Raw genomic sequence first — 19,806 nt, 5'->3', positions numbered from 1 at the left:
AGCCGACAATCTCCGTGGGATCGACCCTTACTCACGTAAGGTTTATTACTTGGACGACCCAGTGCACTTGCTGGTTAGTTGTACGAAGTTGTGAAACAGAATTAAGATCATGAACGTGCGTATTGAGTTTTTAGCGCCGTTACCAAGGAATGATCACGATTTCGCACACCAAGTTTTTGGCGCCGTTGCCGGGGATTGTTCGAGTTTGGACAACTGACGGTTCATCTTGTTGCTCAGATTAGGTAATTTTATTTTAACTTTAACCTTTTTGTTTTTATTTCTTATTTTCGAAAAATACAAAAAAATTTCTTCTTTTTCATTTTTCCAATATAATTTTCGAAAAAAATCCAAAAAAAAATTTAATAAAATCATAAAATCAAAAATATTTTTTGTGTTTCTTGCTTGAGTCTAGAGTCAACTTTTAAGTTTGGTGTCAATTGCATCTTTTTAATTTTCTAAAAATTATTTTCGAAAATTTCATGCATTGCATTCTTCATGATCTTCAAGTAGTTCTTGGCCAGTCTTCTTGTTTGATCTTCATATTTTCTTGTTTTGTGTCTTTACTTGTTTTTCATATGCATTTTCAATTTGTTAATGTCTAAAGAATAAAAATTTTTAAGTTTGGTGTCTTGCATGTTTTCTTTTCTTGAAAATTTTTCAAAAATAAGTTCTTGGTGTTCATCTTGACATTCAAAATATTCTTGGTGTTCATCTTGACATTCATAGTGTTCTTGCATGCATCACATGTTTTGATCCAACATTTTCATGCATTGAGTCTTTTTGATGTTTTTCTCTTTCATCATTAAAAATTCAAAAATAAAAAAAAATATCTTTCCCTTTTCACTCATAATTTTCGAAAATTTGATTTGATTTAGTCAAAAATTTTAAAATTTAGTTGTTTTTATGAGTCAAATCAAATTTTCAATTTAAAAATCTTATCTTTTTCAAAATCTTTTTCAAAATCAAATCTTTTTCAATTTTCTTTTCATATTATCGAATTCCTTTTTTTAAAATTTTTTCAAAATCTTTTTCAATTTTTTTGAAAATATTCAAATTAATTTTCAAAATCTTTTTCTTATTTTATTTCTTAATTTTCGAAAATTTTATTAGCATTTAATGTTTTGATTCAAAAAATATTAAGTTTGTTACTTGCCTAGTAAGAAAGGTTCAATCTTTAAATTCTAGAATCATATCTTTTTAGTTTCTTGTTAGTCAAGTAATCAACTTTAATTTTCAAAATCAAATCTTTTTAAATTTCTTTTTCAAATCTTTTTCAAATTAAGTTTAAATCACATCTTTTTTCAAAATCAATTTCAAAATCTTTTCTAACTTCTTATCCTTTCAAAATTGATTTTCAAATCTTTCTCAATCAATCTTATCTTTTTGTTTCAATCATATCTTTTTTAATTTCAATATATCTTTTTCAAAAACAAATTTCAAATCTCTTTTAATCAATCTTATCTTTTTGTTTCAATCATATCTTTTTCAAAACTACCTAACTAATTCTCTCCTTCTAATTTTCGAAAATTCCTTCCCTCTTTTTCAAAATTCTTTCTTTTTATTAACTAATTGTTTTAATTTTTAATTCAATTCAATTTCAATTTTAATTTTCAAATTTTAAATTTAATTTTAAAATATTTTTATTTTATTTTGTTTAATTTTCAAATTCCTTTCTTATCTCTAATCCCCTTCTATTTATTTATTCATCTACTAACACTTCTCTTCCACCCAAAATTCGAACCCCATCTCCCTCTCTGAGTTCGAGTTTTTCCTCTTCTCTTTCTTATATTCTTCTCTTCTTCTACTCACATAAAGGAACCTCTCTACTGTGACAAAGAGGATCCCTATTATTTTCTGTTCTTTTATTTTTTATATGAGCAGGAACAAGGATAAAAACATTCTTGTTGAAGCTGATCCTGAACCTGAAAGGACTCTGAATAGGAAGCTAAGGGAAGCTAAAGCACAACTCTCTGGAGAAAATTTGACAGAAATTTTCGAAAAAGAAGATATGGCCGAAAATAATAACAATGCAAGGAGGATGCTTGGTGACTTCACTGCACCTAATTCCAATTTACATGGAAGAAGCATCTCAATCCCTGTTATTGGAGCAAACAATTTTGAGCTTAAACCTCAATTAGTTTCTCTGATGCAACAGAACTGCAAGTTTTATGGACTTCCATCTGAAGATCCTTTTTAGTTCTTAACTGAGTTCTTGCAGATCTGTGATACTGTTAAGACCAATGGGGTTGATCCCGAGGTCTACAGGCTTATGCTTTTCTCGTTTGCTGTAAGAGACAGAGCTAGAGTATGGTTGGACTCTCAACCTAAAGATAGCATGAACTCTTGGAATAAGCTGGTCACGGCTTTCTTAGCCAAGTTCTTTCCTCCTCAAAAGCTTAGTAAGCTTAGAGTGGATGTTCAAACCTTCAGACAGAAAGAAGGTGAATCCCTCTATGAAGCTTGGGAGAGATATAAGCAACTGACCAAAAAGTGTCCTTCTAACATGCTTTCAGAATGGACCATTCTGGATATATTCTATGATGGTCTGTCTGAGCTATCAAAGATGTCATTGGACCATTCTGCAGGTGGATCCATTCACCTAAAGAAAATGCCTGCAGAATCTCAAGAACTCATTGACATGGTTGCTAATAACCAGTTCATGTACACTTCTGAGAGGAATCCTGTAAGTAATGGGATGCCTTAAAAGAAGGGAGTTCTTGAAATTGATACTTTGAATGCCATATTAGCTCAGAATAAAATATTGACTCAGCAAGTCAATATGATTTCTCAGAGTCTGAATGGAATGCAAGCTGCATCCAATAGTACTCAAGAGGCATCTTCTGAAGAAGAAACTTATGATCCTGAGAACCCTGCAATAGCAGAGGTGAATTACATGGGTGAACCCTATGGAAATACCTATAATCCCTCATGGAGAAATCACCAAAATCTCTCATGGAAGGATCAACAAAAGCCTTAACAAGGCTTTAATAATGGTGGAAGAAACAGGTTTAGCAATAGCAAGCCTTTTTCATCATCCACTCAGCAAAAGACAGAGAGTTCTGAGCAGAATCCATCTAGCTTGGCAAATATAGTCTCTGATCTATCTAAGGCCACTCTAAGTTTCATGAATGAAACAAGGTCCTCCATTAGAAATTTAGAGGCACAAGTGGGCTAGCTGAGTAAAAGAATCACTGAAACCCCTCCTAGTACTCTCCCAAGCAATACAGAAGAAAATCCAAAAGGAGAGTGCAAGGCCATTGAATTGATCATCATGGCCGAACCTACAAGGGAGGGAGAGGACGTGAACCCCAGTGAGGAAGACCTCCTGGGACGTCCAGAGATCAATAAGGAGTTTCCCTCTGAGGAACCAAAGGACTCTGAGGCTCATCTGGAGACCATAGAGATTCCATTAAACCTCCTTATGCCATTCATGAGCTTTGATAAATATTCTTCTTCTGAAGAGAATGAGGATGTTACTGAAGAGCAAGTTGCCAAGTACCTTGGTGCAATCATGAAGCTGAATGCCAAATTATTTGGTAATGAGACTTGGGAAGATGAACCTCCCTTGCTCATCAATGAACTAAGTGATCTGGATCAACTGAGATTGCCTCAGAAGAAACAAGATCCTGGAAAGTTCTTAATACTTTGTACCATAGGCACCATGACCTTTGAAAAGGCTCTATGTGACCTAGGGTCAGGGATAAACCTCATGCCACTCTCTGTAATGGAGAAACTGGGAATCTTTGAGGTGCAAGCTGCCAGAATCTCATTAGAGATGGCAGACAACTCAAGAAAATAGGCTTATGGACAAGTAGATGACGTGTTAGTAAAGGTTGAAGTCCTTTACATCCCTGCTGATTTCATAATCCTAGACACTGGGAAGGATGAGGATGAATCCATCATCCTTGGAAGACCCTTCCTAGCCACAGCAAGAGCTGTGATTGATGTGGACAGAGGAGAGTTGGTCCTTCAACTGAATGAGGACTACCTTGTGTTTAAAACTCAAGGATCTCCTTCTGTAACCATGGAGAGGAAGCATGAAAAGCTTCTCTCACTGCAGAGTCAACCAAAGCCCCCACAGTCAAACTCTAAGTTTGGTGTTGGGAGGCCACAACCAAACTCTAAGTTTGGTGTTGAACCCCCATAACCAAACTCTAAGTTTGGTGTTGGGAGGTCCCAACCTTGCTCTGATTATCTGTAAGGCTCCATGAGAGCTCACTGTCAAGCTATTGACATTAAAGAAGCGCTTATTGAGAGGCAACCCAATGTTATTTAATCATTTTTATTTTATTTTCTCTTTGTTATTTCATGTTTTATTAGGTTGATGATCATATGGAGTCACAAAAACTACTAAAAAATTGAAAACAGAATGAAAAACAGCATTGAAAATAGAACACCCTAGAGGAAGGGCTTACTGGCATTTAAACGCCAGAAAGGAGCATCTGGCTAGCGTTTAACGCCAGAACAGAGCATGAAATTGGCGTTAAACGCCAGAAACAAGTAGCAGTCTGGTGTTTAAATGCCAGGATTGCACCCAGAGGAAAGCTGGCGTTAAACGCCAAAAACAAGCATCAGACTGGCGTTTAACACTAGAAACATGCACCATACTGGCGTTCAACGCCAGAAACATGCTATAGACTGGCGTTGAATGCCCAAAACAAGCATGGAAGTGGCGTTTAACGCCAGAAACATGCTGCAGTCTGGCGTTAAACGCCAGGATTGCATATATAGGGTGTTTCACACGTCTAAAAGGTATAGGGATGAGAATTCCTCAAACACCTCAGGATCTGTGGACCCCACAGGATCCCCATCTACTTCTTCTCTCCTCTTCACACTTTTTCATAACACTCTTTCCTAAATACCCCTCACCAATCAACTCAATCACTCTTCCCCATCACCTCTTCACCACTCACATCCATCCTTTCTTCCCCAAAAATCTCACCTACCTTTAAATTCAAAATAATTTCCCTCCCAAACCCAACCCTAAATGGCCGAACCCTAAACCCCTCCCCACTCCTATATAAACCCCTCATTCGTTGTTCATTTTCACACAACACAACCCTTTCTTCACCCCTTGGCCGAAACCACTTCTCCCTCCATCTCCTCCATTCTCTTCTTCTTCTACTTCTTTCTTTCTTCTTTTGCTCGGGGACGAGCAAACATTTTAAGTTTGGTGTGGTAAAAAGTATCGCTTTTTGTTTTTCCATAACCATCTATGGCACCTAAGGTCAGAGAAACCTCTAGAAAGAGGAAAGGGAAGGCAATTGCTTCCACCTCTGAGTCATGGGAGATGGAGAGATTCATCTCTAAGGTCCATCAAGATCACTTCTATGAAGTTGTGGCCAAGAAGAAAGTGATCCCTAAGGTTCCTTTCAAACTCAAAAAGAATGAGTATCCGGAGATCCGACTTAAGATCCAAAGAAGAGGTTGGGAAGTTCTCACCAACCCCATTCAACAAGTTGGGATCCTAATGGTTCAAGAGTTCTATGCAAATGCATGGATCACTAGGAACCATGATCAAAGTGTGAACCCGAATCCAAAGAATTGGCTCACCATGGTTCGGGGGAATTACTTAGATTTCAGTCCGGAAAATGTAAGGTTGGCGTTCAACTTGCCAATGATGGAAGAAAACGTACGCCCCTACACTAGAAGAGTCAACTTTGATCAAAGGTTGGACCAAGTCCTAATGGACATATGTGTGGAAGGAGCTCAATGGAAAATTGACTCAAGAGGCAAGCCGGTTCAATTAAGAAGGCATGACCTCAAACCAGTGGCTAGGGGATGGCTAGAGTTCATTCAATGCTCAATCATTCCTACTAGTAACCGGTCTGAAGTTACTATAGACCGGGCCATCAAGATCCATAGTATCATGATTGGAGAGGAGGTGGAAGTTCATGAGATTATACCTCAAGAACTTTACAAGGTAGCTGACAAGTCCTCCACTTGGGCAAGGTTAGCTTTTCCTCACCTCATATGCCACCTCTGCAATTCAGATGGAATTGACATAGAGGGAGACACCCTCATTAAAGAGGACAAGCCCATCACTAAGAAAAGGATGGAGCAAATAAGAGATCATGGACCTCAACATGAGCATGAGGAAATTTTTCACCATGAAATTCCTGAGATGCCTCAAGGGATGCACTTCCCTCCACAAAACTACTGGGAACAAATCAACACTTACCTAGGTGAATTAAGTTCCAGCATGGGACAACTAAGGATGGCACACCAAGAGCATTCCATCATCCTCCATGAAATTAGAGAAGATCAAGGAGCTATGAGGGAGGAGCAAGAAAGACAAGGAAGAGACATAGAGGAGCTCAAGAGCACCATTGGTTCTTCAAGAAGAGGAAGACGCCACCCTCACTAAGGTGGACTCATTCCTTAATCTCCTTGTTTAGTTATTTTCCTATTTTTCGGTTTCCATGCTTCATGTTTAATTATGTTTGTGTCTTTACTATATGATCATTAGTGTCTAAGTGTCTATGCCTTAAAGTTTCATCACCTCTCTTAAATGAAAACTATTCTAAAAATAAAAGAACAAGAAGTACATGGTTTCGAATTCATCCTTGAAACTAGTTTAATTATTTTGATGTGGTGACAATACTTTTTGTTTTCTGAATGAATGCTTGAACAGTGCATATGTCTTTTGAAGTTGTTGTTTATGAATGTTAAATATGTTGGCTCTTGAAAGAATGATGAAAAGAAGAAATGTTATTTGATAATTTGAAAAATCATAAAAATGATTCTTGAAGCAAGAAAAAGCAGTGAATACAAAAGCTTGCAGAAAAAAAAATGCGAAAAAAAAGAAAAAGAAAAAGCAAGCAGAAAAAGCCAAAAGCTCTTTAAACCAAAAGGCAAGAGCAAAAAGCCAATATCCCTTAAAACCAAAAGGCAAGGGTAATAAAAAGGATCCAAGGCTTTGAGTATCAGTGGATAAGAGGGCCTAAAGGAATAAAATCCTGGCCTAAGTGGCTAAACTAAGCTGTCCCTAACCATGTGCTTGTGGCGTGAAGGTGTCAAGTGAAAACTTGAGACTGAGCGGTTAAAGTCAAGGTCCAAAGTAAAATAAGAGTGTGCTTAAGAACCCTGGACACATCTAATTGGGGACTTTAACAAAGCTGAGTCACAATCTGAAAAGGTTCACCCAGTTATGTGTCTGTGGCATTTATGTATCCGGTGGTAATACTGGAAAACAAAGTGATTAGGGCCACGGCAAGACTCATAAAGTAACTGTGTTCAAGAATAAACATACTGAACTAGGAGAATCAATAACACTATCTGAATTCTAAGTTCCTATAGATGTCAATCATTCTGAACTTCAATGGATAAAGCAAGATGCCAAAACTATTCAAGAGGCAAAAAGCTACAAGTCCCACTCATCTGATTGGAGCTAAGTTTCATTGATATTTTGGAATTTATAGTATATTTTCTTCTTTTTATCCTATTTGATTTTCATTTGCTTGGGGACAAGCAACAATTTAAGTTTGGTGTTGTGATGAGCGGATAATTTATACGCTTTTTGGCATTGTTTTTACATAGTTTTCAGTATGATTTAGTTAGTTTTTAGTATATTTTTATTAGTTTTTAATTAAAATTCACATTTCTGGACTTTACTAAGAGTTTGTGTGTTTTTCTGTGATTTCAGGTATTTTCTGGCTGAAATTGAGGGACTTGAGCAAAAATCAGATTCAGAGGTTGAAGAAGGACTGCAGATGCTGTTGGATTCTGACCTCCCTGCACTCAAAGTAGATTTTCGGGAGCTACAGAACTCCAAATGGTGCGCTCCTAATTTCGTTAGAAAGTAGACATCCGGGGCTTTCCAGAAATATATAATAGTCCATACTTTGATAAGGATAGACGATGTAAACTGGCGTTGAACACCAGTTCCATGCTGTATTCTGGAGTCAAACGCCAGAAACAGGTTGCAAAGTGGAGTTAAACGCCAGAAACAGGTTACAAACTGGTGTTCAACTCCAAGAAAGACCTCTACACGTGTAAAGCTCAATGCTCAGCCCAAGCACACACCAAGTGGGCCCCAGAAGTGGATTTCTGAATCATTTACTCATCTCTGTAAACCCTAGTAACTAGTTTAGTTTAAATAGGACTTTTTACTATTGTATTTACATTCTCTTTGATTAGTTTTATGCTATCTTAGAATTGTGTGAGGGCTGGCCATTCGGCCATGCCTGAACATTTATCACTTGTGTATTTTCAACGGTAGAGTTTCTACACACCATAGATTAAGGTGTGGAGCTCTGCTGTTCCTCATGAATTAATACAAAGTACTACTGTTTTTCTATTGAATTCAAGCTTATTCCTTCTCTAAGATATCCATTCGCACCCAAGAACATGATGAATGTGATGATTATGTGACGCTCATCATCATTCTCACCTATGAACGCGTGCCTGACAAACCCTTCCGTTCTACATGCAAACAAGCTAGAATGAGTATCTCTTAGATATCTAATACAGGGGACCGAGTCCGAGCTATTAGAGTCTTCATGGTATAAGTTAGAACCCATGGATGGCCATTCCCGAGATCCAAAAAGTCTAAACCTTGTCTGTGGTATTCCGAGTAGGATCTGGAAAGGGATGGCTATGACGAGCTTCAAACTCGCGAGTGCTAGGCGTAGTGACAGACGCAAAAGGATAGTAAATCCTATTCCAGTATGATCGAGAACCGACAGATGATTAGCCATGCAGTGACAGCGCATTGGACCATTTTCACAGTGAGGATGGGATGTAGCCATTGACAACGGTGATGCCCTACATAAAGCTTGCCATGGAAAGGAGTAGGAATGGTTGGATGAAGGCAGCAGGGAAGCAGAGGTTCAAAGGAACGAAAGCATCTCTATACACTTATCTGAAATTCTCACCAATGACTTACATAAGTATCTCTATCATATTTTAATTATCTTTTATTTCACTATAATCTCTTAATACATTTAAACCTGCCTGACTGAGATTTACAAGGTGACCATAGCTTGCTTCAAGCCGACAATCTCCGTGGGATCGACCCTTACTCACGTAAGGTTTATTACTTGGACGACCCAGTGCACTTGCTGGTTAGTTGTACGAAGTTGTGAAACAGAATTAAGATCATGAACGTGCGTATTGAGTTTTTATCGCCGTTACCAAGGAATGATCACGATTTCGCACACCAGTGGCCATGAGTTCTAGTGTTGTCCTTTGCATCTCTCCTTGCCCTTGAAGTAGTAAAGTGAGAGAATCATCTATTAGGGATTGGGGTGGATAAGAGGGTTCATTGGTTGGGAGAAAGGGTTCATGATAGGAAGGTGGTTCATCTTGATAAGGATATAGAGATGATGTATATTGAGATGGTGGTTCTTTGGAGTAATTGTGTTGGAATTGGGGTGGTTCTATGTACGGTTCATATCGCTCATAAGGTGGTTGGTATGGTGGATATGGGTTAGGGTCATATGGAAGTGTTTGATTGTAGGGAGCTTGTGAGTATATTGGTTCAAAGCTATGTTAAAAAGGGGGTTCATAGGCATATGGTGGTGGTTGTTGGTAGTCACAAGGAGGTCCACCATATCCATTGTCTTGGTATGCATCATGGAATGGCTCTTGCTCGTAGTACATTGGAGAAGGTTGTTGCCATGCAGGTTGTCCATAAGCTTGAGGCTCCTCCCACCTTTGATTGTTCCATCCTTGATACATGTTCTCATTGTAGCTTCCATTCCCTACAACATAATTTGAACTAAACTCATAGCCAAAGGGGTGAGAATTCATAGTAACAAGAGAAAATAAAAACAAAAACTAACAAGAAATAATGAAATTAAACTCCTAAAAATAGCAACAACTAACAAAGAAACAAAAGACAAATATATTCACAATATTCACAATAACTAATAATAAGGCACACATTTGCAATTCCCCGGCAACGGCAGCAAAAATTGATGGGAGCAAAAATATCGGTAAAGAATTTTACAAAAATATCACGTTGCAAGTATAGTTCTAAATCGACAATTAAACATCAATCAACGTTTAATTTGTTTGTCACAAGTACAAACCCAACAAAAATAAATCGAAGTATTCAAACCTCGGGTCGTCTCTCAAGGAATTGCAGGGAAGTATGTTTATTATTGGCTATGGGAAAGTATATTTTTGGGGTTTTTGAAATAAGGAACAAGAAAATATAAATTGCGAGAAAAATAAACTGATAATTAAGAAAGCTCTTAGCAAGGATTGAGAATTAGAAGTCTTATCCTCATTATCATCGTCAATTGTGATGGTAAATGCGAATTGCCTTCACTTAGTTAACCTCTAACCAATGGAGGAAAGTCAAGTGCATACAATCAACTTGAGTTCCCAAGTCCTAGTCAACTCACAGGGAGAGACTAGAATTAGTGAAGTACAAGCTAACCGGCAATCTTCAATTACCAATCAACAAAAGAGTTTTGATAACTCAAAAGTCTCTAATTGACCAATCCAAGTTAAGAACATAAAAATCTAATTTAAATTTCACCCAAGCATTTTATCAAACACTTGGAAGGCACAAAATAAAGTATAGAAAAGTAATAACAGAATGTAAAATCTAAGACCAACAATTGCAAGGAATCAATAAGAGAAGATAAATATGAAATACCTCAAATTCCATTAAAAAGGAAATTGAATCTAACATGAAAAGTTTATAAACTAAATTGGAAAAATAAAGAAATCAACAAGAGAAGATAAACTAAGATGCTAGAATAATAGAATGTAGAATAGAAACTAAATTAAAGTAAGATGGTAATCTGAATTGGAGAAGAAATAAAACTAAAAACCCTAAATCCTAGAGAGAGGAGAGAGCCTCTCTCTCTAGAAACCTACATCTAAACCTAAAATGTGAATGAATGATAAGTGAATGATTCCCCCTTCCAGCTTTACTCTGCAGCCTCTAATCTTCATTTTCGGGTTTGAAACTAGGCCAAAAACAACCAAGAAATTGCCCCTAGCAAATTTGCTTTACTGAGGCACGTGACGCTCTGTCACGCATACGCGTCAGCCACGCGTACGCGTACGTGTCGCTGAACAAATCCCAGGTCACGCGTACGCATCATCCACGCATACGCGTCGCTTGTCTGCTGCATCGGTCACGCGTACGCGTCATCCACACGTGCGCGTCTCCGCCAGCTTCTCAAAACTTCAATTTCTTGTGTTCCTTCCACTTTTGCATGCTTCCTTTCCATCCTCTAAGCCATTCCTGCCCTATAAAGTTGAAATCACTTAACGCACATATCACGGCATCGATGGTAATAAAAGAGGATTAAAAATTAGCAATTTTAAGGCCGAAGAATCATGTTTTCAATCATAGCACGAAATTAGGAAGGAAACATAAAAACATGCAATTTACATGGATAAGTGTGAGAATAGTTGATAAAATCCACTCAATTAAATACAAAATAAACCATAAAAAAGTGGTTTATCATGTACCCTATAATTAGAATCTTCTGCCAAATACAATTATCATTATTTGACAAACCATACATGTTCTATAACAAATTAAAGGAAATTTTGGTAGAGCTTCCCCTTAATTCAGAGACATCCATCAAATAAATATAACAGTTTTAACAGAGGAAACAGCTGCAGGTATAAATTAGAACAAACACAAATTTGATAACATATCAAATCTTAACCATTCTAGTGCGCAACCCCTTATAACTCCACAATTTTCCAGCAAACATGGGTTTCGAGAAGGTGCCTCTACGCTACTTTCTCCCACTTCCATCTTAAAACGCTATCCTAGGAAAAGAAAGTCCAACATTAAACTTAAACAATTGATTATAGTTAGCGATAGAAAATCTACCTGAAATACGGATGCACAGAATATGGAAGAAGCAAAATCCAATTGATCTCAGAGAAATAGCACCCTCCTAATAAAAAAGAAAGCTTATTAAACTCACAAGATGAAACTAATTAATTAACACACTACACAAAGTCTTCCAACAATGTTGATCACTCTTAATCTCACTCTACCTAACCTACTTTAACTTAATTTAATTTCCATTTATATTAAATTAAAATAAAAATTCCTAATCACAGACTTCATTACCCTAATTTAATCAATAATTTGATAATAAAATATATAATAAAACCCTAAACTCACAAAAAAATCTGAAAAAAAAATTAAAAATTCTAAACCAAACCCTAACTACAAACTTCATTACCATAATTTAATCAATAATTTGGTAAAATACCTAACAAAACTCTAAACTCACAAAAAAAATCTAAAAACCCTAAAAAAACTATACCAAACCTAATCACAAACTTCACTACACTAATTTAATCAATAATTTCATAAACTACTTAACAGAAAATCCTAAACTCACATAAAAATCTTAAAAAATAAAAAAAAATGTCAAAATTACCTCTTATGGTGGCTGCAGGGTGCTGGAGGGCGTGGTGGTAACAGGAGGCGGCAATGATGGCAACAACGTCACTATCACCGACGAAAGTGACCACAAAGAACAGTGGCAGCATTTCCGACAGCTTCAGCGGTGACCGACAGCTCCAATAGTGAGAACTCCCAGCGGCAGCGGCAGTAGAGGCTTTCACGGGTGGCTGATGGGGGAAAATCATCGTTAAAGAATTTCACAAAAATAATTGCGTTGCAAGTATAGTTCTAAACCGACAATTAAACCTCAATCAATGTTTAATTTGTTTGTCACAAGTACAAACCCAATAAAATTAACCAAAGTATTTAAATCTCGGGACATCTCTCAAGGAATTGTAGGGAAGTGTATGTATTATTGGTTATGAGATTTTATCTTTTTGGGTTTTGAGTTTAATAAGCAAGGAATGTAAATAACAAGAAAATAAACTAATAACTAAGAAAGCTCTTAGCAAGGATTGATAGTGAGAATTCCTATCCTCATTATCATCGTCAATTGTGATAGTAAATGTGAATTGCCTTCACTTAGTTAACCTCTAACCAATGGAGGAAGGTCAAGTGCATACAATCAACTTGAGTTCACAAGTTCTAGTCAACTCAAAGTGAGAGACTAGCTTTGGTGAAGTTCAAGCTAACCGGCAATCTTCAATTACCAATCAACAAAAGAATTTTGATAACTCAAGAGTCTCTAAATAATCATTCCAAGTTAAGAATAGACAAATCTAAATTAAAATCTTCCCAAGCATTTTATCAAACACTTGAAAGGTACAAAATAAAAACATAGAAAATTAGCAAGGGATATTAAATCTAAACAACCAATTGCAAGCATCAATGACTAATAATTAAAGAGAGCAACAATAAACATAGAAAACATAAATTACATTAAAAGAGATCAAACGTAACAATAGCTCATAAACATAAAAATGGCGAAAAAGAGAAATTAACAAGAGAAGATGATGAACTATAGTGCTAGAACAAGTAAAAGTAAGAAGAAAACTAAATTAAAGTAAGATTGAACCTGAATTTGAGAAGAAATAAACCTAAAAACCCTAAACCTAGAGAGATGAGAGACCCTCTCTCTCTAGAAAACTACGTCTAAAACCTAACTAACTGTATGAATAAGAAATGAATGATTGATTCCCCTTCCAGCTCCATTCTGTAGCCTCTAATGTGCATTTTCGAACTTGAAACTCGGCCAAAAGCAGCCCAGAAATTGCCCCCAGCATTTTCTATAAATTGCAGCACGTGACACTCGTCACGAGTACGCGTCAGCCACGCGTATGCATCGCTGAACAAATTCCTAGTCACACGTACGCGTCATCCACATGTATGCGTCGCTTCTCTGCTGCGCCGGTCACGCGTACGCGTCATCCACGCGTGCGCGTCACTATCAGATGCTCAAAACTAAAATTTCTTGTGTTCCTTCCACTTTTGCATGCTTCTTTTCCATCCTCTAAGCCATTCCTGCCCTATAAACTCTGAAAACACTTAACAAACACATCACGACATCGAATGGTAATAAAAGAAGATTAAAGTTAGCAAATTTAAGGCCAAAGAAGCATGTTTTCAACCATAGCACGAAATTAGGAAGAAAAATGTACAACATGCAATTTCTATGAATAAGTATGAGAATAATGGATAAAATCCACTCAATTCAGCCTAAAATGTACCACGAAATAGTGGTGCATCAAATCTCCCCACACTTAAATGTTAGCATGTCCTCATGCTAAGCTCAAGAGAAGTTACAAAGGAGGTGAAAAGGAATGGTAGAATGTATGGAATACAACCTATCTATATGAATGCAACTAAATGTGAAATGCTTCTAACTATTTAGTTAAAAGTAAATCAAATTCTTCAAGAACAAATATGAACTGGATTCCACTAATTCAAACCTCAAAATGAAATACAAGTAGACATACAAGAAGAAAGCTCGTGAAAGCTGGGAACAAAGAATCGAGCATCGAACCCTCACTGGAAGTGTATACACTCTAATCACTCGAGTGTTTAAGGGTTGATTCTCTCAGTTCTCTACTAATCTTGCTTTCTAAGACTTGCTCTTCTTCTACCAATCTACAAAAATTTGATGCACAAATACACATATCAAAAGGTCTTTTCAAGGGTTGTAATGGGGTTAGGGTCAAGGTAGGATTGTATTTGGTTAAGTGGACTGAAATTCGAAACCTTGATTAACCTAAACTTCCCACCTAACTTAAGACAATCCATGTAATCAGAATACAAGATCTAACTACCCATTAACTATGTTTTGCCACATATTCATGCATCCGAATTTGAGTACAGTACATATGCATTGCTATCACCATTTACTTTGCGGCATTTTGTCCCCTTTTTATTATTATTATCATCATCATCATCATCATCATCGTCGTCATCATCATCATCATCATCATCATCATCATCATCATCATCATTATTATTATTATTATCATTATCATCATTATCATTATCATTATTATTATCATTATTATTATTATCATTATCATTATTATTATCATTATTATCATTATTATTATTATTATTATTATTATTATTATTATTATCTTTTTCCTTTTCTTTTTTTCTCTTTTTTTTCTTTTTATTTTTCTTTTCTTTTGTTTTTCTCAATGCATATGATTAAGTGATTGAATGCTAGAATATGTGCTCAACTGTCTCTTTCACAGAAATATAAATTACCCAATTCCCAAACATAATATTTCCAACCCAATTTTTCCACACTTAAATTATGAACACTCTCACTAGTCTAAGCTAACTAAGGATTCAAATTTAGGACATTATTGTTTTCTGCTTAGAGTTAGCTATGAGCAAAAGTAAAGAACAAATGGGTAAAATAGGCTCAACATTGGTTTGCAAAGGATAATGAAAGGTTAAGGCCATATGGGTATGTAAGCTTAGTGAAACAGAGGTCTCAGTAACATAAGTGCATGCATACATCAAACAATGGAAATATAGAATTAAGCAAGACAAATATCACAATTTTAGAGAGAACAACACACACCAAAAATAAAATATTGGTTGATAAGATGCAACCAATCAAATAGGTTCAAAAAGCGCACTGGTTTTGTGTGTTCAAGCTCTAAAACCATGTTCCAAAATAAAATTCTTCAAACAAGTTTAACAAAAATTTTAATCCAAACTAGTGAAATGCTCTAAAAAGTTTCTTGAAAAAGAATTCATCACTTCATCCAAGTAAGTCATAAATGCAAGCAACTAATTACACATGCAATCTATTATGCAATGCAACAACTTAATAACAACGAAAACTAAACATTGGTGTTGAAAAGAAAGTAACTAACCCACGGAAGTCGGTATCGACCAATCTCCCCACACTTAAAGATTGCACCGTCCTCAGTACATGCAAAGATGTACAAGTGGATGGGTTGCTATAACTGTTGCACTTTTCTCTAAAGTTTGTGCGACAGGCCTTGCTTGTCGCCCCATTTAGAAGTATTTCATTTTCCTTCTTGATGGCCATCCTGAAAGAAGAGAAAAAGGATGAAAAATAACACACAAACAAAGATATGCAAACAAATAAAGTATGGTTGGCTAATGCCAAATAATAATGAGGATCTCAACTATATGGTAGCTACAATATACAAATGAATAAACAATATAGGTGAATGGCATATCAATAGTGTAAGAATTACAACAATGAGGGAAATAGTAGGTTGTGAGAGACAATAGAAGTTCACATCAATGCAAAAGGAATACAAGTGTCATAAAAGATTAGCATTGATCTATAAATAATATCACCAACAATATAAACAAGTCACTAAGCCAAAATAATGGAAGAAATATTCGACAGATGAATAAGAACATTTAACACCAATGGAAAAATAACAAATATAGAAAATAAAATAAAAACATGCACAAAGATAAAGTGCAATGAATGAAAGTATGAAAATACAATAAGTAAAAGAGAATGAAAGAGAATAAGGATGATAAGGGAGGAGAGATGAAGAAGAATAAAGTAAGAAAGGAAGAAGAAAGAATAAAAAAGGAGAGAAGCAAGAAGAGTAAAGTAAAAGAGGACGCGACGCGTAAGTGGTGTGGGAAATCGTGATCGTTCATTCCTTGGTAACGGTGCCAAAAACTTAGTACGCACGTTCATAATCTTAATTCTTTGTCACAACTTCGCACAACTAACCAGCAAGTGCACTGGGTCGTCCAAGTAATAAACCTTACGTGAGTAAAGGTCGATCCCACGGAGATTGTCGGCTTGAAGCAAGCTGTGGTCATCTTGCAAATCTCAGTCAGGCAGATTCATATGGTTATGGATATTTGATAATTAAAATATAATTAAAATATAAAACAGGATAGAGATACCTATGTAATTCATTGATGAGAATTTCAGATAAGCGTATGGAGATGCTTTTGTTCCTTCTGAATCTCTGCTTTCCTGTTGTCTTCATCCAATCATTCCTACAACTTTCCATGGCAAGCTTTATGTAGGGCATCACCGTTGTCAATGGCTACATCCCATCCTCTCAATGAAAATGGTCCAAAATGTGCTGTCACCACACAGCTAATCATTTGTCGGTTCTCGATCATACTGGAATAGGATTCAGTAATCTTTTTGCGTCTGTCACTACGCCCAGCACTCACGAGTTTGAAGCTCGTCACAGCCATCCCTTCCCAGATCCTACTCGGAATATCACAGACAAGGTTTAGACTTTCTGGATCTCAAGAATGGCCGCCAATAATTCTAGCCTATACCACGAAGACTCTGATCTCACGATCAGGAGGCTAAGAGATATGCATTCAAGCTTGTTTTCATGTAGAACGGAAGTGGTTGTCAGGCACGCGTTTATAAGTGAGAATGGTGATGAGCGTCACATAATCATCACATTCATCATGTTCTTGTGTGCGAATGAATATCCTAGAGAAGAAATAGGCTTGAATTGAATAGAAAAACAATAGTACTTTGCATTAATTCATGAGGAACAACAGAGCTCCACACATTAATCTATGGTGTGTAGAAACTCTACCGTTGAAAATACATAAGTGATGAAGCTTCAGGCATGGCCGAATGGCCAGCCTCCATAAAGGTCTAAGATAGCATAAGACTAATCAAAGATCGGATCTTGATGTAAAAACAACAGTAAAAAGTTCTATTTATACTAAATTAGTTACTAGGGTTTACAGAGATAAGTAAATGATGTAGAAATCCACTTCCGGGCCCACTTGGTGTGTGCCTGGGCTGAGCATTAAAGCTTTCACGTGCAGAGGTCTTTCTTGGAGTTAACCGCCAGTTTGTAACCTATTTCTGGTGTTTAACTCCAGAATAGGGCAGAGAGCTGGCGTTAAACACCAGTTTGCGTCATCTAAACTCGGGCAAAGTATGGACTATTATATATTTCTGGAAAGTCCTGGATGTCTAATTTCCAACGCAATTGAGAGCGTGCCATTTAGACTCCTGTAGCTTCAGAAAATCCACTTTGAGTGTAGGGAGGTCAGAATCCAACAACATCTGCAGTCCTTCTTCAGCCTCTGAATCTGATTTTTGCTCAAGTCCCTCAATTTCAGCCAGAAATTACCTGAAATCATAGAAAAACACACAAACTCATAGTAAATTCCAGAAATGTGATTTTTATTTAAAAACTAATAAAAATATATTAAAAACTAACTAAATCATACTAAAAACTATGTAAAAACAATGCCAAAAAGCGTATAAATTATCCGCTCATCACAACACCAAACTTAAATTGTTGCTTGTCCCCAAGCAACTAAAAATCAAATAGGATAAAAAGAAGAGAAAATACTATAAATTCCAAAATATCAATGAAACTTAGCTCCAATCAGATGAGCGGGACTAGTAGCTTTTTGCCTCTTGAATAGTTTTGGCATCTCACTTTATCCATTGAAGTTCAGAATGATTGGCATCTATATCAACTTAGATTTCAGATAGTGTTATTGATTCTCCTAATTCAGTATGTTGATTCTTGAACACAGCTACTTTATGAGTCTTGGCCGTGGCCCTAAGCACTTTGTTTTCCAGTATTACCACCGGATACATAAATGCCACAGACACATAACTAGGTGAACCTTTTCAGATTGTGACTCAGCTTTGCTAGAGTCCCCAATTAGAGGTGTCCAGGGTTCTTAAGCACACTCTTCTTTTTGATTTGGACCTCGACTTTAACCACTCAGTCTCAAGTTTTCACTTGACACCTTCACGCCACAAGTACATGGTTAGGGACAGCTTGGTTTAGCCGCTTAGGCCAGGATTTTATTCCTTTAGGCCCTCCTATCCACTGATGCTCAAAGCCTTGGATCCTTTTTACCCTTGCCTTTTGGTTTTAAGGGCTATTGGCTTTTTGCTCTTGCCTTTTGGTTTAAAGAGCTCTTGGCTTTTTCTGCTTGCTTTTTTCTTTTTCTTTCTCTTTTTTTTCGCCATTTTTCTTTTCTTTTTCTTTTTTTTTTCGCAAGCTTTTGTGTTCACTGCTTTTTCTTGCTTCAAGAATCAATTTTATGATTTTTCAGGAGCCAACATATTTAACATTCATAAACAACAATATTTAACAAGAGCCAACAATATTTAACATTTCTCCTTTTCATCATTCCTTCAAGAGCCAACATATTTAACATTCATAAACAACAATATCAAAAGACATATGCACTGTTCAAGCATTCATTCAGAAAACAAAAAGTATTGTCACCACATCAAAATAATTAAACTAGTTTCAAGGATGAATTCAAAACCATGTACTTCTTGTTCTTTTGTAATTAAAGCATTTTTCATTTAAGAAAAGTGATGGATTCATAGGACATTCACATCTTTAAGACATAGACACTTAAACATTAATGATCTTATAGTAAAGACACAAACATAAATAAAATATGAAGCATAGTAAACGAAAAACAGGAAAATAAGAACAAGGAGATTAAGGAACGGGTTCACCTTAGTGAGGGTGGCATCTTCCTCTTTTTGAAGAACCAATGGTGCTCTTGAGCTCCTCTATGTCTCTTCCTTACCTTTGTTGCTCCTCCCTCATAGCTCTTTGATCTTCTATAATCTCATAGAGAATGATGGAGTGCTCTTGGTGCTCCATCCTTAGTTGTCTCATGTTGGAACTTAGTTCTCCTAGGGAGGTGTTGATTTGCTCCCAATGGTTTTGTGGAGGGAAGTGCATCCCTTGAGGCATCTCAGGGATTTTATGGTGAGGAATTTCCTCATGCTCTTGTTGAGGTCCATGATCTCTTGTTTGCTCCATCCTTTTCTTAGTGATGGGCTTGTCCTCTTCAATGAGGATGTCTCCCTCTATATTAATTCCAGCCGAATTGCAGAGGTAGCAAATAAGGTGAGGAAAGGCTAACCTTGCCAAAGTGGAGGACTTGTTAGCCATCTTGTAGAGTTCTTGAGGTATAATCTCATGAACTTCTACTTCCTCCCCAAT

General features: G+C 36.5%; 1 non-coding gene across 1 annotated transcript; it reads right to left on the bottom strand.

Moving 5' to 3' along the window:
- Positions 1-2,401: 2,401 nt before the first annotated feature.
- Positions 2,402-2,509, bottom strand: LOC112761061 (small nucleolar RNA R71). The gene has a single exon (XR_003181470.1). It is a non-coding gene; the product is annotated as a small nucleolar RNA R71 (small nucleolar RNA).
- Positions 2,510-19,806: the final 17,297 nt, after the last annotated feature.

The sequence above is a fragment of the Arachis hypogaea genome, chromosome 16 (assembly GCF_003086295.3).
Source record: "Arachis hypogaea cultivar Tifrunner chromosome 16, arahy.Tifrunner.gnm2.J5K5, whole genome shotgun sequence".
Classification (NCBI taxonomy): domain Eukaryota; kingdom Viridiplantae; phylum Streptophyta; class Magnoliopsida; order Fabales; family Fabaceae; genus Arachis; species Arachis hypogaea.
The sequence above is the reverse complement of the archived record's forward strand: the minus strand, read 5'-3'. Positions and strand labels throughout refer to the sequence as shown.